The sequence below is a fragment of the Strix aluco genome, chromosome 2, assembly GCF_031877795.1.
Source record: "Strix aluco isolate bStrAlu1 chromosome 2, bStrAlu1.hap1, whole genome shotgun sequence".
Lineage (NCBI taxonomy): Eukaryota > Metazoa > Chordata > Aves > Strigiformes > Strigidae > Strix > Strix aluco.
In genome coordinates, this window is record NC_133932.1 from 4,675,377 (window position 1) to 4,703,274 (window position 27,898).

The 27,898-nt window shown below is 46.0% G+C and overlaps 1 protein-coding gene across 2 annotated transcripts in view; it reads right to left on the reverse strand.

The window, feature by feature from the left end:
• Positions 1-27,898, reverse strand: part of ARHGAP31 (Rho GTPase activating protein 31) — a 63,445-nt gene that overhangs the window by 29,657 nt on the left and 5,890 nt on the right. The gene's annotated exons all lie outside the window — the stretch shown is intronic.

A 27,898-nucleotide genomic window follows, 5' to 3' on the forward strand; every position in this document is an offset into this window, starting at 1 on the left:
TCTTATCCAGCCCTGCAGTCTTCCCTGCTTTTCCAGCCCTGAGCTTCTCACATATCTCTGCCAGTGCCCTTCCCTCACGTACGTGATTTCCTGCCACACCAGGTCTTTGGCTGTTATGAAGAGGAACAGCCAGTTACACCAAAATGTGTGGCAGTTTTGTGATGTCAAAAAAAATCCCACATAGGACACATTTCGCTTGCAACCAAAAATTATGGACTTTCACCTCAGATCTCTAGAGGTGAAGGGACTTCATCAGCTTCCTGCAAAGCAAGCCCCTAAATGCAACGCTTGTATGAAGCTGGAGCACAATAAATGTTTTCTTTGAGCAGAACCTGCAGCTCTGAAATTCCTGAGCAGCTCTGATCTCCTACAAAGCTGGGCACTTGGGGGAGGTGAGGTTAGAGGGGCAGCGAGCAGCTCCCTCCCACTTCCAGGCATTTCTGAGGTGGTTTGATTATTCCAGACATGGCTCCCGATGAACCAAAACAAAGGCTGTGATCAACCCTGAATGCAGGGAGGTACAGACTCTAGCATGTGCTTTACAACAGGACTCTATCGGTGTTACAGGGCACATGTAAATCCGAGAGCCGGGTCTCTCCCAAAGGAAGATCGGACATAGATGGGAATTTGTAGCAGGGGCTGTGAGTGTGCGTGCAGGCACAGAAAGGGGTGGAGGGTGGGGGTATCCAATCTTGACACTTCTATAATTAAAACTGTGCTGGAGGCTTAGAAGTTGGAAGAGGCAGCTGGTGTCACACAGACCCCGCTTGTTCTGCCAGACAGCCAAACTGTCCTCATTTAAAACTACAATAGAAACCAGATGGAGGAGGAGAAGAGAGCGTGGAGCAAGGCATCAGTCAGAAAGGAAATTGAGTTATAAACATACTGCACACAAAAGACAATACTTCTCTTCCCCCAGACAAAAATAAACGAGAAGGGCAGTCACAGTAACTCATTCCACTCTCACTGGGTATCACCTCTAAGCTCAGTGTACACAGACATTCACCTTCACCGGGGTCTTTTCCATGACCACAGCTCATGCCACCTACTTTACACGTGTGCTTCTCCTGCTAGGTCATCTATCGTGCCTCCCTCCCTTTCTGATCCCTCTGGCTTCCAGTGCCAACGATGGGCGCTGAGCATCTCATCTCCCAGCATTGCTGGGATGGAGGGGGGCTCTCCCTTCTCCTGTCCCTTCCCAGACATGGTGCTACCACCCACCAGACCTTCCCACCAGCGAGCAAGGTGGTCCCTCTGCCTGCCTGACAAAGGCTTCGTCTGGCACAAGGCCGAGCAGTTTGGACCAAAGCCGGGGAGACCTATCAGCATGTACATAACTAAATCACCAAGCAGCCCAAGTAGGAGGGGACACTAGGAAGAGAGGGAGTCACCCATCTAACAACTGGTGGGAAGATGGCCTCCTGGTCTCCCACCAAAGCCAGCAAAGAGCAAGAATGGCCCTCATCCAGTCAGAGCTGCAAGCAATGCCCTGTGCCCTTCAGTGCCACCTTCTAGAAGAAACTCTCAGTCTCCATGGGCTACAGAAGGACCGTAGGGAGGAGGTTGTGAAGTCAGCCACCCTAACCAGTCAGTGTGAATAATGTCCAGTAAGACTGTGCTTAAAGTTAGATAACCTGGACTCAGACATGTGTTTAGGGTACGCTGTACTGAATAGCAGCAGGCTTCATTTTCGTCTTTATCCTTCTGATGTTCTCTCAGAGGGCTCCTTGCAAGGATAAAAATTAGTGGCAGAGCTACTCAGGTCCTCCTTAGTGGTTGGTTTATGTCCCATGGAGAAGGTTTCATGTCCTCTCTAATTTTATTTTAATTTTAGTTCAAGTAACGGGAGGATAAATGAAGACCTTTCATTTCACCTGAAACACCAACTTTTTGATGTTTGACTTGCAGGAAATAGTTTGCCTTTCTTTTTATTTTAATTTCTCCCTAAAATGAATCCTGCACCATAAAAAAATTGTGGGCATTTTTATTTCACCATTTTGGCTTTGTTACATATTCGTATTTTTTTAAATTGCCTTCCATTGCCCACAAGACCTATGTCAATAACATGACAATAAAGGTCAAAATAGTCTCTTGTTTCAATTTATATGACTAAATTAAGAAATATTTCCTCCTAAAAAATAAGTGTTTCAGTCTGTACTAAGCAAGAGTTGTTGTTTTGTACAAAAATAACAAAACAGTACACATTTTAGAACATACTAATATATTAACTTGGCCTCCTAATCACAGGAAAGGAACAGCATTGTACAAATGGCAACATGCTTGCAAGTCAATATCTCTGATGTGACATTTTTCTGCATTTCCTGATGCTTCCTACTTTAAATCACGAGCTTTAATGCTGATTCACTAGTTTTCTTTTTTTTTTTTTTTTTTTTTTTGCTGATCTTGCCTGATTTTTACTAGGCGTAAGGTTGGCTGAGAAACAGATTCCAGAGAAGATCAAACTGTGCTCTCCTGGCAGCAAACCCGAGCCCTGGTCCAGCACGGCAGTCACAATCCCAGTTTGTCTCCCAGTGCATAGCCCTAACCCTTGGCAGTTAAGGATAAATCCTGCCTTGCCCCCAGGGATTGTCTCCTTTGCCTTCCACTCTCTCTTTTTCAGCGGTGACCGGGGATGGAAGGGACCACAGCATCCACAATCGCTGCAGAGGATCCCTCCTGCTCAGAGATGAAGTTGGCAGTGCTAGGGAAGGGGAGGGTTTGCCCTGCTTGGATGTAACTGCTACAAGGACAAACAGAGGGCTCCAGTCTCCACAACGTCTATGCACACTTTTCACCAGCACTAAATTCATTTTACAGAAGAACAAAAAACAGTCTCACCATCAAACTCCAGTGTTTAGTTTGGCTGAGCTACCACAACCCCCCATGCACACGCACACCTGTGTTTGAACAGTGTGAGACAGCTAAATAACACCAAACAAGCTTAAAAACAAATCAAATTGTTAGAGTCCTCCTCGCCTCTTCCCCCTTAGCTGCCATAAACACAGTTAAAAAAAGACGATTAGCTGGCGCCGAGGTGATCCTGTCTGCATGGACAGCACAACTGAATCACCATATAAGTCACACGCTTCATATTTTTTTTCCCCTCTACTTCTGTGGGAAATGTCTCTGCAATGTCATGAAGGTTAGGACAACAGTGCTGTTCCCTGTGATGAAAGCACCATCCTGAATGCAGTTGTGATTCTGGTGGGCAAAGACGTAGGAAAAACGGATCTCGAATCTGTCAGATGCTGTGAGCCATCACCCTCCATGTCCTGAGCGGGAAGTGGAAATGCTGAGCACTGTTCCGGATGTGGCATGATGATTTCAAGCAAATGCATTTCAACACAGCCTGCAGGCCCAGTGTGAGTTTGAATGAATTCGATGGCATTGCTACCAAGGGGTTTCTTCCCATTGATATTATACCCAGCTTGCACCACACATATCTAAATAAGACATGTAGGAACACCTGATTTTCCAGAGCAGCTCTGACAACTGTGATGTTCCAGGCAGAAATTAAAGACCCCGTGGCAGACCTGGCCAGCTCATCAACACCACACAGCAAAGAAAGCCTAAGAGAAAGCACTGCACAAGCAGACATTGAATGCTGACTCTCAACCCCAGGGGTCACCATGCCCCTCTGAAACGTGACTAGTACCTTGACATAGCTGGCAAATTCTGTCATGCAGGCACTTTTGAAAAGAAGTTGTACTAAATACTAGAATAGTTTTGTTAGGAAAACATCCTGCTGTGGGTTTCCTGCAAAAAAAAAGACCAGATAACTGAACAGGATATCTCCACTCCTAACTTTTATGACTTTGTGGTACAGCCACCTCGGAAAAGAGTGGGTTATGTTCTGCAGAGCAGGTCAATGAGCTGTGCACGTCCTCAGCTAGCCCTATGGATCCTAACAACTCTGATCTATGGCAGGTTAGGGTGGATATTGTACAGTGTTCTGTTCACCACAGCACAAGCAATTGGGATAATTAATTCTGGAGGTAGGAGTAACAGGACAATTTATGCTGTGTCAGAAAAGGAACTCCAGAATAAGTATAGAAAAGATGAGAATAGTTTTGAAGCTGCATATAAGAAGTTGATTTTTGTCTCGGTAAATGCCTAGAGACTGTGAGGATAAGCAGGCTGTGAGACAGGAATTCTGCCATTAACCTCGTTTCTAATGACACATACTAAAACCACTACCAAAGGATACGTCAGCACAGATGGAGCTGCAGCTCAAGGGAGTTGGGAGGACAAGCCTGCAAGGGAAGAGTACAGGTAAGTGTTGAGTGCTGGGATGGACAGCAGTGATGTAGGCTCCATTTGAAGTCTCTTGAGTGCCCGTTGATCAATAAACAAGCTTATGGACTGCAGGTGCCACACTGTATTATGTTTTCCTTCCTTACTCCGCTTTTTTCTTAAGCATGGACACCAAGGTAAGCCATGCTAACCTACTTAACTGCTGTCAATAAAGCAAGGAAAATATATAGACTTCATAAGTTTTTTCCACCTCTCAACAGATTTTGACCTATGTGTTTTCATTTACAAGGGCTTTAGAAGCAAGTTAGAAAACAGTGCACAGTCCCCATCTTTTACCTGAACCTGCTGGCTGATGCAGACTTGCTCAGTTTCCTACAGTCCCAAAATTACTCTAGAGGTGACTTGTGAGCTATTATACCCATTACTCGACTGTAAAAAGAGTGTAGAAACCAACATCTCCCTTGACACATGGGAACTCTTACACAGGATTCTTAGGATCCCAGAATCTGGAGGAAGGCTATTCAAGGGGATCAAGGCATACTCCCTGCGTGGCTGTCAGTGTTAGTTTGTTCCTTATTCCTCTTTGACTCAGACTTCAGTGTGCCAGGCAATAGGGATTCCAGGTTTCTCTTTATAAGAAAGTCTTTTGGGACTGTTAAAAAGAAATTCTGGGTGCTTAGATCTTGACATGCATCCAAAAAATACCAGCTACTAGTTAAACAGTTTTGAAGTCCCTTGTACCGTGCCTTTCACAAAGACCACCTCCACACACTGAAATCTACAGCAATCTCTATAGGGTATAGAATTTGACTGTAGTTTCTGTGCTGTTCTGTCATGCTATCTCACTCTTAGACATATCCTTAGTCCATTTTCGTAGTGATGGCATGCTGGTGACAAAGCAACTAATTCCCAAATAAATGCTCTTGGGAGGCTTCAGGAAAAATGATGTTGCTGTTATCCTGCTGGTGAAGAGACAGGGTGAAGCGAGGAGCGGGACAGTTGTGTCATGAACTCTGGTGCTGTAGCGAAGTGGGCTGCTCTGCAGTTCTCCCTGCTGTTCTTTCCCAGGAAATTTCTGTTGTCCCTCTGAACGTGCAAGGATAGTCTGGAGGTCCATCAGCACTCATGGTTCTCCTTCCACTCTCGCTGCACAGCAAGTCATTTACAAGTGTATATGACAGCCATTACCAAACTTTAAAGTGCACATCCAACTGTGCTGGCTAATGCAGATCGGCAGTGCCAATGTGCTCAGGTGTGTGAAAGGGAGAACAGGGGCCAACCATTTCACTGAGAGCCCAGGTTAATGTTTGGGAGTAAGGTACGAAGTAACTGAGAAGTTGGTCCTGGACCAAGCTCTCATATGGATGAAAAATTTGCATGGCTGAATCTCACAGCACATATTTATAGCTTTTCTTTTTATTTTGCCCTCTGTCACACTGATGGACAGATGCAGACTGACACTAGATTACGCAGCAATGTTCTTTCACTCAGGCTTCTCAGTGATCTTACCTCTAGGGCTCTCCTCATGAAGAGTGGATACAGCAATTTCCAGAGGTTATTCCAAATGGGCTCTTTTACGGATAGTCAACAACTTGGGGCAAAGAGCATGGAAAATTGCTGAGGATCATTATATATCACAGACAGACAGATGAAGAGCCTAAATACAAACCCGTAACGGCTGCAAATGAGAAGTGAAAGGCAAATGAAAACAGACTTTTGAGAAAAAGTAAATAAGGCTTTATGATGTCAATCTGATTGAAAACAAACATGCAAAAGCACTTGCAATAATCAGTCATTATAGTTCGAAGCCAAGCAGCACAAAATCCATTCCATCTTTGCTCAGTTGCTGAGCATATATTTAGACTGAGTGTTTTCATTGCAAGGCTGCCTGGGCCTGACCCAAAGAACCGCACTCATACAAAAAATCCCATTGAATTCAGCAGTATTTTCCACAAGGAGGAAAAAAAAAAATAAATCTGCTTGTTCTACTCTCTCTTACTTCTTACCGTGGCATGCAAATACTAGCAAATGAGGTGTAGGGATGACAGAAGCATTTTCACTAGCTTTACAGGAGCATAAAATGATGGTGTGAGGTTCAACACAGAGTGGAGAACTAAGACTCCTGCTGACAGTGGAAGGTCACCTAGAAATGCTCCTCCCAGCCCTGCTCAGAAGAGGCTGAAGACAGGTCAGTCTTTATTTGAAGAGGATTAAGCTGTGGGTGAGTCAGATTGCTGATGTTTCTCTGGTGAAACAAGGTGCTGTTCATCCCAAGTAATGCCCAGGGCATACAATCACCACAGCCTGTGAGCTTGATATCTGTGTCCAAGCAGCATGGAGAAAATTCTGCCAGAAACAGCCCCTGGACAGACACATGTATGTCTATACATGAATAAATATATATCTACATATATATTAGCATATATATGTGTGTGCATACATACACATATATGCATGTATTTTTACATATACAGCTATATTCATTTACGTATGTATATATGTGTGTGAGAGAGGTTTCATGTGCATTGCCAGGAAGTTCCTCTTAGAGAAATAGCTTTATTTTAATAAGGTGTCAATCAAACCTAAAGGTGGTATTTCCAGAGTCAAAAGCTGCAGAAGTCTTGTTAGGCTGATGTCATAGGTCTGGGGGATACATCACTACATGCTGATGCTTTTGCTTGTTGAAGCTTGCTCAGCCAGCCAGAGAATAAGCCATTGCCACAGACATTTTCCATGCTTTCCTGTCCCAGGCAAAGTGCGTTTAGCTTGTGCACTGCCCTGCCTGTTGCTACTGCACTGAAGGCCTTTCTGAGTGAAATACTCTCAGCCAAGGAAAGCTGTTGGTTTGGGGTGGATTCCTCAAGCATGCATGGATTTCTACATCAGCAAGTCCAGAACCAGTCTCAGTGGACTGGTTTCACTCGGTAGCTTAGTTAAGAAGGGTAGCCCATGGGATATGGGTCATTTAGGCTCCACCTTTTCATCTCCAGAGGATACAGTCCTCTAAAGTGTACCTTACAGCCTTGATCGCAGGGATCATCTTTTCCTTTCCATACACCAGGAAGGTTAAAGAGCTCTAAAAGAGGCTAGAGCAGCCTAGCCCCAGCATCTGGATGTGGTGCTGCACCTTCAGGGCTTCCTTCGGAAACAACAGGGAATACAACACTGCTCCATGTGCCAGCCTTGTGGCAGATCAACACTTCACATATGTTGCAAGAGGGCAGCTCCCTCACTCTCCAAAGCCTGCGAGAATCATCAAGGACAGCAGAGGAGGCAGAACAGCGTTTGCAGATGGTGTCACACAGCCTCCCAGCCTTCTAGAGGCTGATGCTGGGCTGGGATTGTTTAGAAAAAAATATTTCCTGCCATGTTGTTTATGTCTACCTCCACCCCAGGATGTCGGCACGTAACTACTGAGATGCATCCAGAACGTAGGACATGGTTTCTCCAAGGCTGACCTGCAGGGACTGTAACTCTGCAACTGCTTGCCAGAGGGATAAGGGTATCCAAACCAGAAACTGGTTCTCTCAGAAGGTCAGTGATGAGAGGAGGCATGATATGGCTTTTACAAGCCCTAATGAAAAGGGAAAAGAAATAAAGCTGAATAAAATATTACAGCATGATGGTATCTTCTTATTTCCCAAAGAGGCTTCTATCCCCTCACCTAGCAGGGACAAGTCAGGAGAGATATCTATCTGTGACTCTTCTTTGTATTCCCAAGGCTCTTTTGCCCCCAGTGGGAGCCATTGTCCCCATGACTTTTCTCTCCCTCAGAAAATCCCCACAGTTCAACGTCAGATACAAGCCTCTCCCTCCCTTCATCTCTCAATAAATTTGCATGCCAGGGGTTATCAAGCTGAGGGTTATTGCTAACAATGGGAAAAAAAGCAGTATCCAGCTGTTAATGAAGTAGTAAATCTAACCACTTTGCATTTGCGCTCCTCAGTTTCCAAGCCCCCCAATGGATTCCTGATATATTCCATATTTTGCTCTTTATTTTGTTTTCCATTTGGCAAAGGACAGGCTCCAAACCAGTGTGAAGAAAAACAACCTTACCTACCCCCCCCCCCCCCCTTTTTTTTTTTCATATTTTCACGGCACTATCTCTGTTCCAAGTCAGGCCAGGTAGTGCTTATCATTTCCTCTGCACTGCAAACACCAGTGTGCATGCGTTTCCTGGCGGCGAGTCCTAAACCACAAGCTGACATTGTTTTCAAGGCCACTCTCTCTTGGAGGCAGGAGCAGCTCTGCTGCACAGCTCTTCCTGTTGATGTCAGGCCCCTCTTCCTCCCAAAGCAAATGGGCTTCCTGCCGGCATCTGTGTCCTTTTCCATAAGGACTAGCAGGAGCCATTTTCCTACACAGCGGCTGGGAGAAAAAAAAAAAAAAAAGGTAGCGGAGACAAGGATATAATTGGGAGGAGCAGGGGTGGATGTTTTTTTTTCCTAGCGGTGTTGAAGAACATCTGGGGCCCCTCTCAATGAGGAGGAGAGAGAAGAGATAAGAGGTCAAAACAATAGAACTGTGTCTCAGGGATGCCGGCATTTGCAAGTACCAGAGAAATCACTTATTAGCAGAGAACATCAGAGACTAATTACAGCTGCTGATTTCCCACTGCTAAGGAATGTAAGCTCACAAAAGAAAAGCTACAGCCATGGCCCCCGTGCTCCAGCGGCGCTGTCATAAGCTGTGGGAGATGCCAAGACCTTTACACCAGACCATTGCCTTCATTTTTATTCTTTCAAATGGAGGAATCTCTACCACTGCCAGCACTGTTTCATCAACAGTGGAGAAACTGGACGACATTTGCAGAACACTGCTTACGCCAAGCTGAAGCACTTCAGTTCTGCAGACTGCCATTGCATGAGCCACTGCCCCAGCAAAGGGAAAACCTAACCAGACACCATTCCAGACCTCTCCCAGTCCATGGCATTCAAGGTTTGCATTTGTCCCATTAGAGAAGCTGATGGGCTTGCCTGAGCTCCCACCAGGAGGTTATCAGTTTGCTGCACGGTGTAAGAAACAACCCAGGAACGTCCGATTACTGTGGTACCATCGTAGTAGGGACACACAACAGGGCAGAGCGCCGGGGGCACAGTCAGCCATGGCAGCACTATCGTCTGCCCTCCACAGCGTTTCAGCCACGCAGCTCCCATGGCCTCCCACGCAGGGCAAGGAGCTGGCTTGTGTTAGGACACGTTCCTCTGCAAGCAGAGGTTTCCCATGACTGGGGAAATAGAGTCCCCCAGCATTTTCTATACCGCATCTAAAACTGGCCAAACAGGTGGGGTGGGGAGGGGGTTTACTAAGGGATCCCTAGCAATCACCAGAACACGACTTGTCCCTTAGAATCTCAACTACTGCTCCTAACGGTCCTCTGGGATGAGTTTCATGTATATTTCAATAAAATATATTGCTATAAGGTGATTTTCTCCTTTTCCTATCTGTTGCCTGGTCACCTTCTTCTGTCACTGTAGGAACTAAGCAAAGGGTTACATTTCCAATCTCTGGGCATAAATTGCCACAGAGGCTGACAAAATTACTCCAGCTTTATGCAACTGTAGCCAGCAGCAGATGTGGCCCCAAGTCTGGCAGAGCCGGCAGAGTTGCAAGAGAGTGAACTGGGGTTTAGTTTTCCTCACAATAAGAAATTCTTACTCAAGGTGCAGTTGCAAAATCTTGATGGCTGGTGTGGGTGTAAGATGCAAAGGAAAAAAGCCCACCTACATTCTCACAGCAGAAGTTGGCCGGTGCTGCTGAAATTCACAGCGCTGACATTTAGGCAAGTATTCCCAGACGCAGAAGATGCACCCTGCATGGCTAAACTCAGCCGGAGCTGTGCTGCTGCTTGCACACAGGGACGGGGGACCGGGAGAGGAGACGTCCCTGTGCTTTTTAGGGAGCTCCAGCCTACACAGTGCCAGTGGCTTTTCTGGAAGGCGCCTATCAGCTGGCAGCATCAGCTAAAACCTGTGAACACTTTGCAGGATGGGACCCCATTTCCAAAGTTGCTCTGGGAGCAAAACCGCACTTTGACGAAGGAGTGCGCAAGAGAGACAGGCTCCACCAAACTCACATTTTCCCGTCGTGCTCTCTCTCTCCTTTAGTATGGCTTGCTATTCGTGAATGAATTACCTCAATCCCTCTTAAGCAATGCACCGACCAGGAAAAGAGCGTGGGGATTATTAATGGAAAAATCCTTGAATCTTTTAGCCCTGTAGCATGGCTACAGTTACAAGGAAAACAGGATACCATGCTGCATATGGGGAGCAGGAAGAGAAAAGGAGCAGAAACTCTAATGATCTACAGGGACTGACTTGCAAGGAAGAACAAAGTGGCAGTGGTAAATAGGCACAGCTGGCCCAAATTACCAGGAGAGAAACAAACGCGCGCAATACGGGGTGCAAATACCACCGCGGGAAAGGGTTTGTTCTGGATGATCAAGGGGTTGTGACTAGGAGTGACTGAGTAAAATTATGAGGGGAAATTTAGGTTGAATGGTAGGAAAAACCTCCTAAGAGTGAGACATAGTATCATGTAAAATTGCCTTCTCAAGGGAGGGGGTGGGAGCCATGCTGCCTGGATATTTAAAATTAGGCAGGAGATTACTCTGAAGGGAACAGTCCTGCACCGGTTGCTGTGACAAAGACAAAACAATTTTGCTGGCCTTCCCATGTCGTTATCAGGCGATGCCTTTTAAGCCACGGTGAGATCCCCTGGAAGAGCTTGCTGTGTTAATTATAAAGGAAAGCATATAGTGCCAGCGCTCACTACAACAAGGGACAACCACAACCAGCAGCTGGAGTTTAAATTGGGTACTAAAGCATGCGGGAAGAAAGGCTACTTGAAAATCTTCCAGCAGAACGATTTTCCAGTGGGAAAGTGTGCATTTCACAGAATCAAAATGTTTCACCAGAAAGCAGGGATTCAGTTCGGTTTTTCAACCAAAGAAACACTTAAATACATTGTTTCTAGAAAGTGAAATATGTTCGCTTCCATACCATTATTTTCAACATAATATAACCTGTTGGCAAATTTTTATTTAGGGGAAGTTTCTACTTTTTTATTCCAATTCCGGATGAAAGGAAGTCTTGCAGTAGGGGAAGATGGAGCGCAGTGCAAAACAGGAACTCTCTCTAATGGCTACCAAGTGATATCATCAATGACTGGCTAGTGTTTGCTCCTCTCTGCACACTTCTGAGGATGGCAGCACCATTCCTTGCAAGCTGAAGCCCAGAATATTGTGTGTGTTTCTTGTCAGTGTATGAGAGAAAAAGGAGGCGCGTGTCCTAGGGTTTGCTTTTCAACCCTCGGGATACAAAAACCCTCATTTGAAATCTTGCTTGTATCTCACGTCCCCCATTGTGAGGATAAAACCCCAGCACAGTCTCACAGAATATGCTTTGCTTCTGTCAGCAAAAATCTAACCCCTTGGCAAAGAGTCGTGAATTAACAGAGGATAAGTATCGTTCTCATCCCATAGGTGCAAAAAATGAGAAACAGAAATGAGTTGGCAGCCTGAGGTCATGCAATGAGTTAGTGGAAGAGCTAAGGTTAGAGCCCATGGCTTTGATCCCCACTCTGTAACTAAACCACATGGCCAGTTTTCTTGTATCTGAAATGCTGGTAAATAGAAACTTACCTTCAAAAGTTCAGGAGTTGCTAAAGCATGCAGAGATTGCAACTGGCTTATCAGAATCACTGCCCCAGAAAGTCAAGTTGAAAATCTCACACAGATGTGTTTTTCTGGGAGAGGCTCAATTCTTCCCAAGCTTCTACCAAACCAGAAAGACCCTCCCTACCCAAACTTCTAGCCAAAATCTGGACGCATGGACTAAAACCTCAGAAGGAGATTTGAGTCAGAGATTGCCGATCAGATTCTTGGAGCAAAATTTGGGATTGGTGGTCCTAAAAGTTAACCTTGTACCAAAAGACCAGACTTCAGTACCCCTGTGCCTGGGAACGTTTGGAACTGGATCCACGTTTTGTGGCTTGGTCTTCTAATTTTTTTTTTTTTCCTTTTGAATGGTTCTCTCATAACTAAATACCACAATAATGGCAAGAAGCTACCCAGAGGCCATCTGGGGAGAAACTGCATTATTTCTGATCATTTCAGGGAAGGGAGGTTGGTGGGGGGTGGGAGGGGAGGCCTGAATTCACTGGAAAAGATGTCCTGTCTGTTCACAGATCAGTTACACCAAACTTCTTGTATTCCCTGTGTTTTGACTTCTTCCGTCTCCTCAACTATCCATTGGTTTCCTTTCTTTACCTTTCATTTTCATTTCACAGGGCACTCGGTTTTCAGCATAATTTTCTTCCCACAGAGACCAAACTCAAGCCCCACCTTTGGGACCTGGACTGAGGTTTAAAATCCCTTCCCGGCAAAAAGACACTTGGAGCTGACATTTACGATTCAGGCCCGTATCTTCCAACTGCAGCTCTAAATTGGATCAAAGACTTTTGTTCCTCGCTTTTATTCCCAGCTTTTGTTCCCTTCTCTGTTCCCTTCAAATGTCAGCAAACATGATGGCTTTGTTGATGCCGTCAGGGTGGTCTGACCGCTTCCCACGCTGGGCATGCAGATTGGGTAGTCGTGGAGCAGTCAGCAATTCACTGGGTGTCTCCTCTAGGATGTTGTTGTTCCTCACACCAAGGCAGTGGCCTGAAGCAGCAACACTGCCATGAAATCAACAGAAAACAAATCCACCTCCAGCTGCCCTGGCTCGCACAGGGACATGCAGACTGTTTGTTGCAAACCAGCAGCTGCCAATGCTGCCCAGGAGGACAGGAAACCATGCTGGGAACTCAGGGCTGTCCTTGGATATTAGGATGGATATCCACCCCTTCAGACATTCCCCGCTTTGTCTGGAGGAAGGCTCAAAATATACGCGTTACTGCTGCCTCCTGAGCCAACACGCTGCAGGGCTGTCAGAGCTCACAGCCCTCACGGCTGTTCTAGCTCTCTGCTGGCTTCCAAGTGTAAATGGTTTCTCTCAAGTCCAAGTCGGGGGACATGGGCATGCCCTACCCCAGACACCTCCTGTCACCTCCCCAGATGTCCTGGGACCTCCCTGGCTACCTTGGTCTGCACTGGCTGCACTGCTGGGTAGGGGCAGACAGTACTGCCAGCCACCCTGACCCGTGTCATTCCCTGCAAGCCCAGCAGGCTCTGCCTCAGCCGTGGGAAGTACCCACAAAGCATGCCTGCCTGCTGTCACAGCATCACAGGGCAGTTCACAGGAGGGATGGGGAAAATGCCAACCACAGACCCCATCACAGGAATCACTTTTAGTGGGCACTGCCCAGTAAGAGTTGCCTTAACATCACTTCTCTTGCCCACCAAGGGGGATCCTCAGGGCCTCCAGGACATTTGTCCTGCTCTCTCTGCTTTGCCTGCCAAGATGCTGCAAATATCAGTTGTGGCCTCTCAGCTGTTATGAAATAACGTGTTTGGCTTCAGCCTGAAGAGCCTGAGTAGTGCTGCTCTACTGCACGTCCCTGTTAGCCATCATGTTAAGGATGTGATTTTACTTAGGAATGAGCTGAGCCTCTTCTTGCTGTCTGCTCTGCACCTCTCAGGTTCAGTCGATCTTTTCCTACCACAATGCTTTTTCCCACTGTTTATTATTAATTCATTTTCTTCAATTATAGCAGAAAAGAGCCCTGGCCAAAGAGGAATTTTGCAGCATGTCTCAAGAAAGATCATATTTGTCTGCAGCTTGGTTTCATTTAAGGAAGGTCATTCTATGGTCAAGCACTCAAAACAGACAGTGCCTTGTCTCCAGGTCTCCAGAACCTCCCATCCAGGCACTGTCATTGAAGCTTTCGACTTGAGTGCTCCTCTGATACATATCCAACCTCACCAATACTTTCTCAGAAGTCTGCCCTTCAAGAAATTTAGGCCAACACAATCTACTTCTCTTGAAGTTGACGCTACCACCATCTTCAATCCCAACTGCAATAAATTACAACAGTGCTACCTGCTGTTGACAAATCCTCCTAAAATTTGGTTCTTTTTTCACTCTTGACACCAGTTGTGTTCTGGTGCATTCCTAGGACTTCTCTGGAGCTAATTCTTGGTTCTCTCTGATGGTAACAGGGAAAGTATGGATGTTGCAGAAGCATTTTGTCACAGGGGAGATTCGCAAGTACCCACGTCACATAGACGTTGCTTTTGTTCTGCTGTTTCACCAACCTAAATCATAAGCTTCTTTACAGCTGGGAACACTTGCTGTATATGCCGATTTGAAGTACTTCCACACCAGTTGGCTGCAGCATCTCAGATTTATACTAGTGTCACTGAGGTCAGAAGCTGGCCCGATGCCATGCAGCCTGTGCCTCTGGAGGAGCTCAATGGTAAAAGGCAGTATGCTGAAATGGAGGCAAGGTGTCAGAGCTCTGTGAGGTGCTGGAAAAACATTTTGGAGCCGCAGAAGGCACCCTTTCTCTGCCAGCATGTGAATCCCTTATACTTCTTGTGTCCCACTGCGAGAGATCCTTTGTGTTGGAGCACTTGAAAGGACACATGGGTCACCAAGAGCTGCGTGCTAGGGAAGGCCTGTGGTGTGACATGCAGCCAAGGAGTATGTTCCTAACCAGATCCTTTGGCTTGTACAGCCCGGCTCCATCCAACTTTGCCACACATCCCTGCACATTCCCTTCTACTCCTTAGCTTCATACACCAGAGGACAGCTGGGCAGGGGACATTCAGCCAGGCCTCTGGCCCACCTGAGCAGAGTAGGAAAGGGGCTGCAAGGAGACACACTGATATGAATGCTCGAGGTGTAGACACAGCTGCCATGGAGTACAGACCAGTGCCCTGGTCCCCTGGTTAGAGCCTGGTTTCACATGCAACGTTCAGGCCATCCCAGGTTTTAAGATGGCTCTAGGTAGAGACGGGAGTCAGTTGTATGAATCCCACACATAATGCACGACCCTTGATGTGGAATTCTGGGCATAATGGCGTGATTTAGCAGCATAGCCTCTCTCATAACCCCCTTGGTTTTGCAGTATGTAAGCAGACATTTGGGTGGATGATGTCTTGTTGGACTCGGGCTGGAAGGGGAGATGGCAAAGCGGAAGGCGGCTGGAAGTCACAGTCAGGTGTACATCAGCAAGTCTGTCCTGCTCAGAAGAAACAAAGGAAATGTTGCAAAAGATAGTGGCATTCCCAGGGAATCCACTTTTGAATCTGGCTTGCCTGGCCGCGACCTGAGACTCCTTTATAAATTGCATCAGGAAGGCAGCATTGGCCAACAGAACACAACAGCTAATCATAAAATCCAAAGAATATCCATTATGTGCTCAGCTAGTGACATTTTAAAGCCTATAATTTTTTGCATCTGTAGTCTCCTGGACTATAGTATTTACTCTCCCTTCCCTCGGAGCCAAGCTAGAGACAGACTTAGATAAAAACCCTGCGGCTGAACACCCCAGATTTTAGGGAAATTAAACTCAGGCATCTGTACTTCAAATTCAGCCCTGATCACAGCAATCTGAGAAGAACCAGTTCAAAATGAACTGGGCTCCAACAGCCATCTTCAGCTCCCACCTTGGGCAGGAGACAGCAAAGGGCAGTGCCAGACCCCCTGAGTGTAATCCAAGCAAGCTCCAGAGATATGCAAAGCTGAGGTGCAACTCAAATCAGCTTTGTAGACCTCTAGACCTTTGTAGACAACAGACACAAGGTCTTTTTCTTCTGATTTTAAGTTTTGTTGGGGAAATTTCTTAACTTTGATTTGGTAGCACTTTGGTAACCTCAGTCCTCTTTTGCACAACAGCCTGGGCACTCCTGACAGGAATGTTTATCGAGGCTTTGAAAAAGAGAATTGGAAAAATATGAATTCAGGAAAGAGGAATGTTACAACCTTGCTAGCAGAAAGGCAAAAGCCATTGCGCACACACAAATTTAGAAGCAGCAACAGCAAAATCCTTTGAAGGAAAGCAGCAGTGATTTTTATTATTGCCTTATATGAGTTCAAAATGTTGCAAAGTTAAACAAAGCAATTATAAAGCTGGGTATTTAAAAATACTTAATGTTTCACAGCCTCCTTTGAGATGAATCAGGTATCCAAACATCTGGGGACTGCAAAATCCATCAGGAAACACAGACAGATGAGACACATCAAGACAGGAAGGTTCATGGCTGCCATTGGAGAGACAAGGAACAGCAGGAGATTCCCGCAACTTCTTTTGGCTAAGAAATGTTAGTACTACATGGATGTGTACACTAAACAAAAAGAGGAAGAAAAAGAGAGGGCTAAAAAAGGTTTTTGCAAGTCTCCTGCTGTTCTGTGTCTTTCTCACTTTGCTCTGATCTCTCCGTACATGTCACTGGCTGGCAGGATGACTGCTTCCTGATTCATGATTTCATATTTAATTCTTTCTATATAAAAGGAATTTAAAGGAAATTATTACAAATGGTTTGGCCACACTGCATCAAGTCATTGGAAACTATTTCATTACCTCTGACGTTTTCTTTTTTTTTTTTTTTCTCTTTTAAAAGAAAAGTTAGATGCTTTCCTAAACGCTTTCCAGACTTGAGCTATTCACAGATTGCATGTGGAAGGCAAACACAGCCCAGGCCTGGAAGAAAGAGGCTCTCATACTGGACGCCCCAGTAGCTTGGGGCGTTGCAGGCGGTGTCCTCGGCAGCGTTTCCTTTCAGAGAGCTGTTGCTGCATGAAAATGCTTTGGGTGTAGCAATCCTGTGCTCATCCCACAGGCGCTTCATGAAAGAGGCAACTGTTCCACGTTGGGAATTCAGAGAAACCTCTGGCCAGCAGCGGCTGCTGGAGACGCCCTGATTAAAGCCCCATTGTTTTGCCCACTCCAGCAGTCCTGCTAAACTGCTCCCTGATGAAGCCCCTGTCTGTCCAGTGATTTGGGAAGAGGCAAATAAGTAAATGCAAATAAGTAAATATGGTCGTTGCTGGGAATAACAAATATTGGGGGAAGCAAGGAAAGGGGAAGCAAGGAAAGAGGAAGCAACAAAAAAATCCCTTAATGCACTGTGTTTCGTCAAAGGAAAATACCAAGCAGTTGGATTTCTGGGCTGTTTCTTTTGTCTTTCTGACTCCTGGATCTTGCTGTACTAAGGGCTTTGAGACACTAACAAACACATTGCAAACACAAGAAGGGGTGTTGCAGGAAAAGGGCGTTGAGATTATACTTAATCAAACTTCCTTACATTTTGATAGCTACAGTACTGCCATATAAGTCAATCATCTCTTTGCTTTTACTCTCTGCAGCCAACACAACTGAGCCACACACTTCAGGCCAAGGCCTGTATCCTGATGTTAGTACAAGGCTGATGGGTTTCAGAGGGAAAAAAAGCCAGGCAGAGTTTATCTTCTTGCACACGTCTGTCTCAAAGGGGGATGAATTGCATGATCTAAAAGGAGGAACTTATTGGACACTAAAATCAGAGAAGTTTTGATTCACAGCACAGGCTTCCAAAGCAAAGGAAGCTGCGGCACTGCATGCCCTCAGCAGGCAATGAAGCTGGGCACATTTAAACATTAAGTATTGAAAGCTTATCCAAGCAAGACAGAGCTGCTCTTGCTCACACCCATACACTCTGGAACTGATCAGAGACTGAAGCTCTTTTTAACTTGAGTTAGGCACCAAAGGGGGAATGAAAGAATGTAGTTTGCTGAAGAAAAGATGCATCACTCACAGTGCAGTAACTCAATGGCAACTTCTTGCATTTTCCAAAACCAAGCTTGTTTCAAGGGCTGAAAGGAGCCAGAAATAATTCCCTCACCTCTCGCCCTGGATCAGTTTGGGGTAAGAATCTGGAAAAGGAGTTTTGGATAACAAGAGTTGTTGGCACTGTGAGCATCTTCCTTTGCTCTCCACTGTTTCTGATGAACACTATTCCTGTCTATCCTCTGGCCATCTGTACCCAGAAAACCATGTCTTCATCTGCTCTAGCCTTACTATCAAAGCTTCCAGGATTATGAATTTTTCTCCCACCTACAGCTCTCTCTCTTCTACTATTCACTGGCAGCCTCCAGTTGTTCCAATAAGGTCAGTTTTGCTCTCAGACTAGTTTTTCCAGCCTTCCCCTCCTCCGTTTCAAGCATTTGGAATTTCCTCACATGCTGTCTCCACTCCACCTTTGCTCTTATTCCCTTTCCCCATTTGTTCCCTCCAGTCTCCTTTTTCATTTCTCTGCCACACTTCTCCCTTCCTAGCTGTTTCTTTGGATGCATTGTCATTAGTTTCTATCAATAACCTAAGGTTGGGCCTTGTCCCAAAACCAGAACCAATGGAAATTGCTGTCGGTGACTTGTAAGGGGCAGTCCTTTCCATGAGCCAATAATGAACCATGTCCCATGGTGTGCAAAGAGAATGCCGTGTTATTGCATATTCTCCCTTCTAAATCAGAGACTATAAAATGAAGATTGCAGTCTTGCAGAAAGTCTTTGTAGCACTTTTTTTTTTCCCTTGGTTTTTTTTGCAAGATTAGCAGAACTAAAGACAGCATCCTGGCCAAATTCCAGTTTAGGGTAATCTCTTCTGCTATTTCAGATAGATGCTGCATTGTTTTTCCATTTCCTAGACCCAGGGGTTAGGTGGTAAATGGTTGTCATGTTCTCTTCAAAGCTAAAACGTCACGTATCGGGGCAGAGGCCTCACCTAACTCCAAAGGAAGAGCTAGCAACCTTCCTCTCTAGGTATGTAATGCCACCCTGATGTTCCTCACAACTCCCTCTGAGGCTCTTGGTATGGGGCCTGAAACATGTGAGATGGACAAGCAACATCATTTTCTGCCCTCACTGTCATCCAAGGCGGCACTCCCCACAGCTTCGAGTCCACTTTTCAGTGGTGGTGAAAACAGCTGGGACTCTCCACATTTAATAATAATAATAAAAACAATAATAATACTGAGAACTTTGTACCAAAAAGAAGACAATACCAGCATCATTTAATCACTGAGGGGAGTAAGATGTGGAAAAAGGAGTGGTCTAAGGTCTCTCACTGAATCAAGCAGTGGCAGCATGCCACCAGTGTGACTCCTACCACCTCCTTCGCTCTACACAATTCAAACTCCAATCTGAGCAACTCAACCTTCATTTGTGTACAAACACTGGAATGTAATGAGAAAATAAAAAGGTGTGCTTTTAAGCTGCTTACACCTCCACCAGGTCACCAAACCGGAAGCCAAGCTGAGGGTGCAAAATCTCATTTCACACGTGAAGGTCCATGCTCCCTTTTAGCCTCATCACGGGGCGTGGAGTGGACGGCATTGCCCAGGGGGTGTGTGGAACTTTTCCCAATATTTCAGACAACTGTGCTGCTGGTAGCTCGCAAAAGCACTCAGCCAAAACTGCTGACACGTGTCAAATCCCCCAAGCAGCGTTCCTGGCCCAGCCAAGTGAGTTTGAGGAGCCATCTGGCCAGGGACGCAGAGCCCATGTGCCGGGGGCCAGCCTCTTGCTTCCCAGGCCGGGATAATTGGACATTGTTCGGCTGCTGAATCACCGCTCTGTTGGGCTGCGGGCTTGTCTCGTAGGGACAAGCTAATTAACATGCAAACTGCCAAGGAAAGGAGAGGGTCAGAGATGGCCCTCACCCCTTCCTCTCCCCCATAATAAACATGAGGTTTATGCGAAACTACAACGCCCCGACGCAGGGAGGGGAGAATGGGTGGGGAAGGGGTGGGGAAGGGAGAAGTCCTTTGAACACTTCCCATTCAAACCCTAATATGGGAGCCCTCGTCAAACACGGGAGAGGACACTGAATGTCCCAGCCTCCAGACCAGCGTCACCATGAGGTAAAGTAACACTATGGCTACCAGCCTCTTTTCAAGGAGGCAGAAGTGTGGGGAAAGGGAGAGAAATAAGGCACTTTACAAGCTAAAATATCTTGAGCACAAGAATTGATGACAGGTGCACCTGCACTGTCCCCTGAATCACAGTTATGCAAAATGTTTTCATATCCTGCAAGCATTCTGTCAAGAGGCAGAACACATTTCCCTGATTTTCCCATTCTCCCAAAGAAAACACATATGTCTCTTTCTCCTTTTTCTACCAATGCTCACTTAAATTTGCCTCATAGGTAAATAATGTTGCAAAGAAAAGCCTTGCTGTCACCCTTTGTCCATCTGCTAAATTCTTTCACCATCCTGCAGTGAGTTCAAATCTGTAGGAAGAGATGCATGAAAAATCCAAAGTAGGGAACCATTATTAGGGCAGGGATAAGCCTCCAAAGCCCTTAGGATCCAGAGCTGCACTTCATGTCTGTCTTTAATGCCCAAGAGCTAACATCAATAATTTAACAAGCGCCTTACATCCTGAAATATTTCACAAACTGCAAAAACAAGACTCACTCCACCCACCTCTAGGCTGGGAGGTGGCAGCTGTTGAGCTGGGCAGAGCAACGCTACGTGACAGTTTAGGACGCTGAGTGAAAAAAACAAGTCATGGCTCCAGCTGAAATAGCTTCTGGAAAGGGAAAGACGCAGCACAGCATGTACATGTGTTAAAAAGTCCCTATCACCTAGAAACAAAAGATAAACCAGAGCTCTTTTTAAAGGATTGGGACCTTTGTTTTACCTTGTGCCCAAATGGCAACATTTCCCTAAATGATGCCAAGGCAGCACTGAACTGATGATACTACACTTGCCATCCTCTGAATCACCCCATTCCTGCAGCAGATTTTTTTCGGCAACTCCCATGCAAGCGCTAACCAGACATAAACCTGCTTAGGGTGTAATTGCTGCAAGCACGGCTTAAGGCTGAGCAGCAGCACACTTACTGAGCTGCCATGGTTAGGAGCCTAAGTAGTATCCAGTTAATCTTCTCAAATCTCATTATTGCAGCAGAGTGACAGATGGGTATTTTAACAGGCTAGAAATGAGGACTAATTAGGACTCCTAGCCCTTCTCTGTATTTATTGCATTAGTTCCTTCCCTGCCTCTGAAGCCCATTTGCCAGCAGTGCCGAGGGGCTGCCTCCACGGTTGCTGTCTGCCTGCCACGCCAAGGACAGCAGGTACGGGGTCACCTGGGCCTGGCTGATCGAGCGACGGGGCTGCAGGAGGATGTCACTCCTCATCCAGGTTCTGGCAAGTCTGAAGGGGGACCTCAAATTGAAGCCATTGGGATCCAGAATTGGATTTTCTGACTCCGACCCTGTTTGTGGCTTTACATGGCAAACCTTGGGCAACAGTATGTGACTGGTGCTCGCTATCGAGCCAGGAAATAAGAATAATGGACTCAACAGATCAAAACCAGCTCTTCCCATTTACCGCTCCTAAGCCCGCCTTAGGCGCAGATGCTTGATGTATTGACTTTGGCAACATGTGCATACTGCCATCCTGGCAATAAAGTTATTGAAATGGAGGGGGGAAAAAAGCCAACGAAAAAACCCAACTAAGTAAGGGGAACTGAAAACACTCGAGGGAAGGGAGAATCCCCCACACCCCATCTGTAACCCTGAGCTGTTGCCTCAGGCCAAACCCCATGCTCCTTTTAGAGGTTCCAGGACATTTGTTTTAACTTTTTTTTTTTTTTTGCTGCATTCCTCTACCTTGTTGTACTTTTGATTTCCAGCTGGGACTGGAAGGGAGAGAACAGGATTATAGAAGGAAGTCTGTTGCTCTATTTTTCTGGCTTGATTAGAAGCAGAACATGCAATAAATCTCACAAGAGAGTTTGTTCTCATTTAGCCTCCCATCTATCTGAAACTACCTGACCAGAGCAAGGGTAAGGAAAATGTAACACCAAATGGAGCACACTAGGAAGATAAAAAAAGAAAGCAAAATGGTGAAGCTGTTCCCCTCTCTGATTCTGCATGAGGAAAGAAAGCAATTCAGTCCCGCTGACAGCTTATTTATTTCACACAAATTGCAGCACAGACGCAAGGGATCCAGAAGGAGGCTCACCCTGCCTGATCACACCTCCAAACCTCTTGAGGTGTGACTGTCATCACTACCAGCAGCACCGTAATGAGAGATGAATAGAAAAACAAGCACTAGTTGCACATGGAGCAAAGGGTTTTCCACAGGCTGGTTGGCCCTGTTGTGCTGCCAAGCTGCCTGTCTGCAACAGGACTGACAGTCACATTCACTGCTGAGATGGCAAATATAGAATACTAATGGTATCAAAAATATCCCAGCTGAAATATTCAGATCCAGATAAACACACACACACCCCCCACACCTTTTCTCCCCGTGTTCTGGGTTTGCTAAATCAGCATTTTTTTGATGAGCCAGTGAATATATACGGTGAGATCAGGCACAGATCTAACCTGGATTCTCAGCCCCGCATCCCACGTGTAGAGAAAGTTTGCAAACACACCGACACCTTTCAGAAAAGAAAGGCAGTACCAATGCTGAGTGTTTGGTGAAAACCAGCAGCGGCATCCTTTAGATGAAGTTTGTGCTGGAGAATCGGACCTGGTCGCCTGTCTAACACTCTTTAGGAAACAAGTTACACAATTTAGTTACAGCAGGAATGTCTCCTGGCCCTTTGTATGTTCGATCCCTACTTTAGAGATGCAGGTATATCTCCTCTAACAATTTCACCATGTGACAGTATTTAATGACATTACAAAACCAAATGCACACACGTTCCCAGATGGAAGAGAGCAAAAAAAGGACATGACATATAAAGAGAGCTTTGCGTTTGGTTTGGGGTTTAGTTTTGTTCTGTCTTTAACTGTTTTGTGCTTTACAGAACTAAACAAAGCCTCCTGTTCCAGACGATAAATCTTCAAGCTGCTCCTGGCCCCAGAGAGCACAGGAGATAATAGCATTTCCAAAGGCATTTAGTTAGCTGAGTCTTGAGTGTAGAAGAGGGCAGAGAGAGGAGCTGGAGATAAATGGCTATGAATCCAGCTCAGCTGCTCAGGGCATATTTCTGAGAGCAGCAGCCACAGCTGAGAATCTTGCACGGGGATGCACGTTTCCCCTCCCCTTGCCCGGTCACTGTGCTGGAGAAGGACATGTAACACAGCCACCCCAAAAGAAACAAGTCCGGCCACAAGCCCCCGATTTGGTGCACAGTGCCTTGGGGGAGGCTGCACAACCGCCACTTGAGAATGGTGTGCTGCTTCATAGCATTAATTGTAGGCTTTCTATTAAGCCAAGGCTCTGCACAGCTTTCATAAGATGCAGCGTATCAGCGTATTATATAAAGCATACATTAATTCATTTGAGCTGGCCAGCAGAAAAACTGCAGAAACCATTAAAAAAACAGGGGCCCTCTGTGAAAAGTCAATTCATTTTCAGCATTAACCAGAGCAGCAAGGATCCTTTACACCGTCCTAATTGCATGTTAGTTATTGACTGAAATTGCCAGCCTAGGCTGGAAGACCAAGGCTGATTTCTGACAGAAACTGTATAAATTACTAGAAATATCAGAAGAATTAGGAAGAGTGTTGCCAGCAGGTCAAGGGAGGTGATCCTTCCCCTCTGCTCAGCACTGGGGAGCCCACACCTGGAGTCCTGTGTCCAGCTCTGGGCTGCCCAGACAGGCTTAGTGGAGCAAGCCCAGCTCAAGGCCAAAAAGATGATTAAGGGACTGGAGCACCTCTCATATGAGAAGAGGCTGGGATTGTTCAGCCTGGATAAGAGAAGGATCAGGAGGGATCTTATTGTTGTGAACAAATACTTGATGGGAGGGAATGCAGAAAAGGGAGCCAGGTTCTTCTCAGTGGTGCCTACTGACAGAAAAAAGAGGCACAAATTAAAAACCATGAGATTCCATCTGAACACAATACCTTTTTAATGTGACAGTAGTCAAAGGCTGGATCGGGTTGCTCACAGAGGCTGTGGAATCTCCATCTGTGGAGATATTCAGAACTCAGCTGGACACAGTCCTCGGCAACTGGCTCAAGCCAAACCTGCCCAAGAAGAGGGTTTGGTCTAGAAAATCTCAAGAAGTCCCTGCTCATCTCAGTAATTCTGTGATTCTGTAACACGTTCTACTGCTGTTAAGGTAACTCTTCCTATATGGACATTAAATCACCTAAGTCAAACCAGCCATCCAGCCAACCCAGAACTGCTTGGAACACAGCATCAGCTGCTGGCACTAAGGTGGAGGTAGGCTGGCTTGAACCTAGTCCAGGCTGCTGCTCCCACATGGGAGGACAGCACCTGAGGTAGAGGAACTGAAGGCAAGTGCTCTGTCCCTTTTGGTCCCCTGTTAAGATCAAAAGTGCCTCCACCACGCTGAAAATGGAGAATCTAATCCAGCTGCAGGGTCATGTTCAAGGCAGGAGGGTGAGACAGAAGAGGACTGGGATTTCCCTGTCCATTTACGTGGTGTGTGCCAAAAGACTTGTAGCGTTAGGGACTGAACCCCTTGCTCTCACACACAATGATAGCATTGATCTGGCACTTGAGTGAGGGTGAAGTTTAGTATTGGTATCTGTAACTTCATTATATGCAAGGGCCTAAACATCCGACAACAGGCTAGGTCTTAAGCCCATGGTAAGTACTTTCATATCTGCAATCACACTGGTCCAGAAGACCAGAAAGTCTGCTTGTGGTTTCAGATAAATATACAAACCAGAGGGTTACATTATTGAATTAAGCATGAAAGTTAATAATACAGTCAGCACAGTTGCCCCATATTATTTAATTTAACACTAAATTCAATTTAAGTTACACTGTTCTCTGTCTGTGTCCATTGTAAACATGCTGCAGGTGGTTTTTTTGTTGTTGACAATGCAAAACACATTCACTGAAGTTATCAGCAGAAAAGCTGAAGGCTCTGGCATACGAACAAAGGACAGCTGGGGCTTGAGGCTCTGGGAATGTATGGAAAGTAGACACTACTCGGCAACTAGCAACACTAGTTGCCCTTAAAACAACCAGCAGTGGAGCCAGTTAGCAGCCTTTGTATTGTAATGAGGTATGTGTAGGTTTCCATGTCAAAGCTCTAAGTGCGTCTGGCACCCTGTTGGTGGTTCAGGACCGGAGGCAGATGCTGGTAACTCTCCATCCTTTAATCACCCTCCATTTATATTTCACACTTAGGAAAACCACATCCAGTGCAGATGAGAGATTCAGTCCAAGCCATGGTGTGGGCAGTCAATCTGACAGCCATGCCACCCCAGGCCCTTCAGAGCTGGACTGGGTATACCGTTACTGACAGGCTGTTTTCATTTCCACTATTACCGTTAAAGGAGAACCACTGGAACAAAAATCTGTGGCATAACACTGACTGCCAGCTGCTGTGGAACTGCATCATATATGCAAAGCCCGAGTTACAGATGCAAGGTTTCTAGCATTTTGTTTGTGTCACAAGCTCTCCAAACTAGAACCAGGCCTACAGCAAAATTTTGGATCGAAGCACTTCAGACAATTGGGGATCTCCCAGATTACGTGTTCACATCAGCCTATGTTGTACATCCACCCTGTGCAGCGCCAGCATTTCATCCACTGCAGTTATTTCTTTGAACCTTCGAGAGCTGTGATACCACAAGCAGTGAAGTCCCTACTCCTTGGTTTCCCAAGTTCAGCTGAAATCAGCTGCTACCAACAAAGAGAAAACATTTGCTAAATCAAAATACGTTTTCTAATCTAGAATCTGCAGGCAAGCCATGTGATTCATGCTGTTTTCAGGGGGTGGGGGAGAAGGCAGGATCAAAGTGGGGCTTAGTGCATGCAAACAACATGTGTGCCTCCTGCAGTTCTTGGTTAAGGGAAATGTAAAGCAGGAGGCAGCGTGGAAGAGCTCTCTGCTAATCATACAGTGCTAGCAATGGAAAGTCAATACAGAACAAGGAGCTGAGCTCGCAACACGAGTGTTTAACTGCAGTAACACTGTGCCACAAAGATGCAAAAATCCAGCTCCCAGGAACCAGAAACAGATTGAGGAAGTAGCACAAACATCATCCAAAACAAGGAGGAACAGCACAGTAACAGAAGCAGACAGATGGTTTCTGCTCCCATTGTTCCCAGTGTCTTTTTGCTCTCACTTTGTTGCCATAGAGGCTGATATCTGGGACTCATAATGTGATGCTCCACTTGTGAGAGTGGGTGGAGAAAAAGCAACCTTTATGTTATTAATAATTTCCCACACACTATCCATTTTGGCAGCAGAGTTTCTCACTCCCCTGTCCGCTGGACATGCCTTGGCAGACCCTGAAAGGCCAAGGAGCTGTTTTCCCCCAAAACCCAGCCCAGCTCCTCCACCTGACAATTCATGCCCTCCCAGGGCTCCTCTGCCACAGCTCTCCTCCACTGTACAATAACACAGTCCCCCATTTTTCCCCAAAACTTCAGAGCCCAGCTGTGCCTTTTGCTCCCGTCACAAAAGTTGAGGGGATGCACCTTATGTATCCACGCTTGACTACAGCCAGGGATAGACCCCACAGAGCACAGGTCATGGGGCTTCTTAGTATATCAGCAGTGGGAAAATGTAGAGGAGACTGCAGCAGCACATCAGACAAAAAAAAAAAAAAAAAAAAAGAGGACTAATGCATTTCAAGACAGCCCAAAAGGATGTTCTTGTCCCATTCTCCTCCTAGCTCCTGCCGCTTCCTTCCTTGCAGGGAGACAAGTGTTTGTATAGCCTCGGAGGGAGGTAGGTCAGGGAAGAGATCTGGATTGAAAGCAATCTGGCTACAGAAAGACGAAAAGGTTTCTTTTCAGCTCGATCAGTTCTTGAGACAGAAATCCCCAGTGCCAGTTTCTAATTTTGAGAGCGGGATGAATGCAGCTCTTCAATCTTCTGCAGCAGATTAAATGAGCGTGTGGCATTTTCATTTTTCCAAGGGGACTTAAAAAAAAAAAAAAAAAAAGGCCTTGTCTTTTTCCTACACATTGCCATTAATGATCCTTCAGCAATTTTCCCAGGACTTTCTGCATGCATTGCTAACCAAAAGCACCTACCCAAAAGCATGGGCATACATTCACTTTGAAACATCAACACAGGAAAAGCACTTAAAAAAATATACACTAAGTGGACACATCTAATATACTAAGTGGCATCTTTGTGTGTACACACTTACATGCGCTATGGACTTGCACGCACTCTCACGCACATCCCTTCATGCTCTTATCCCACAAACAGCTGCACCTACAAGCGTGAGGAAGGAAAGTCACACGACCCAGAAAAGTTGTTCCACATCTGGGTAGCAGGTTCAACGATTGGCTCCAAAGGGAGTCTGTTCTCAAAGCAAACTACTTTCTTCCTGAGTGACAGGTCTCCTCATCCCTCTGAGGACAGACAAGGCAGCTTCACAACAAAACACGTAGCATCAAAATCAGGCGGAAGATAGCGTGCTAAGGGGCTGTACCGAAACAGCCAGAGTATCCAAGGCCACTTTTCCTTTGTACAAAGCATATTACTGCTGAATTATTGTTACTGTTTTCCCTCAGATGTACCTGCCTACCTTAGAGTAAAGTCTTCACAGAATCACAGAATCATCTCGGTTGGAAAGGACCTTGAAGATCATCTAGTCCAACCGTTAACCCAGCACTGACAGATCCCAACTACACCAGATCCCTCAGCTCTGGGTCAACCCAACTCTTGAACACCTCCAGGGATGGGGACTCCACCACCTCCCTGGGCAGCCCATTCCAACGCCTAACTACCCGTTCTGTGAAGAAATACTTCCTAATATCTAGCCTAAACTTTCCCTGGCGCAACTTGAGGCCATTCCCTCTTGTCCTATTGCTTGCT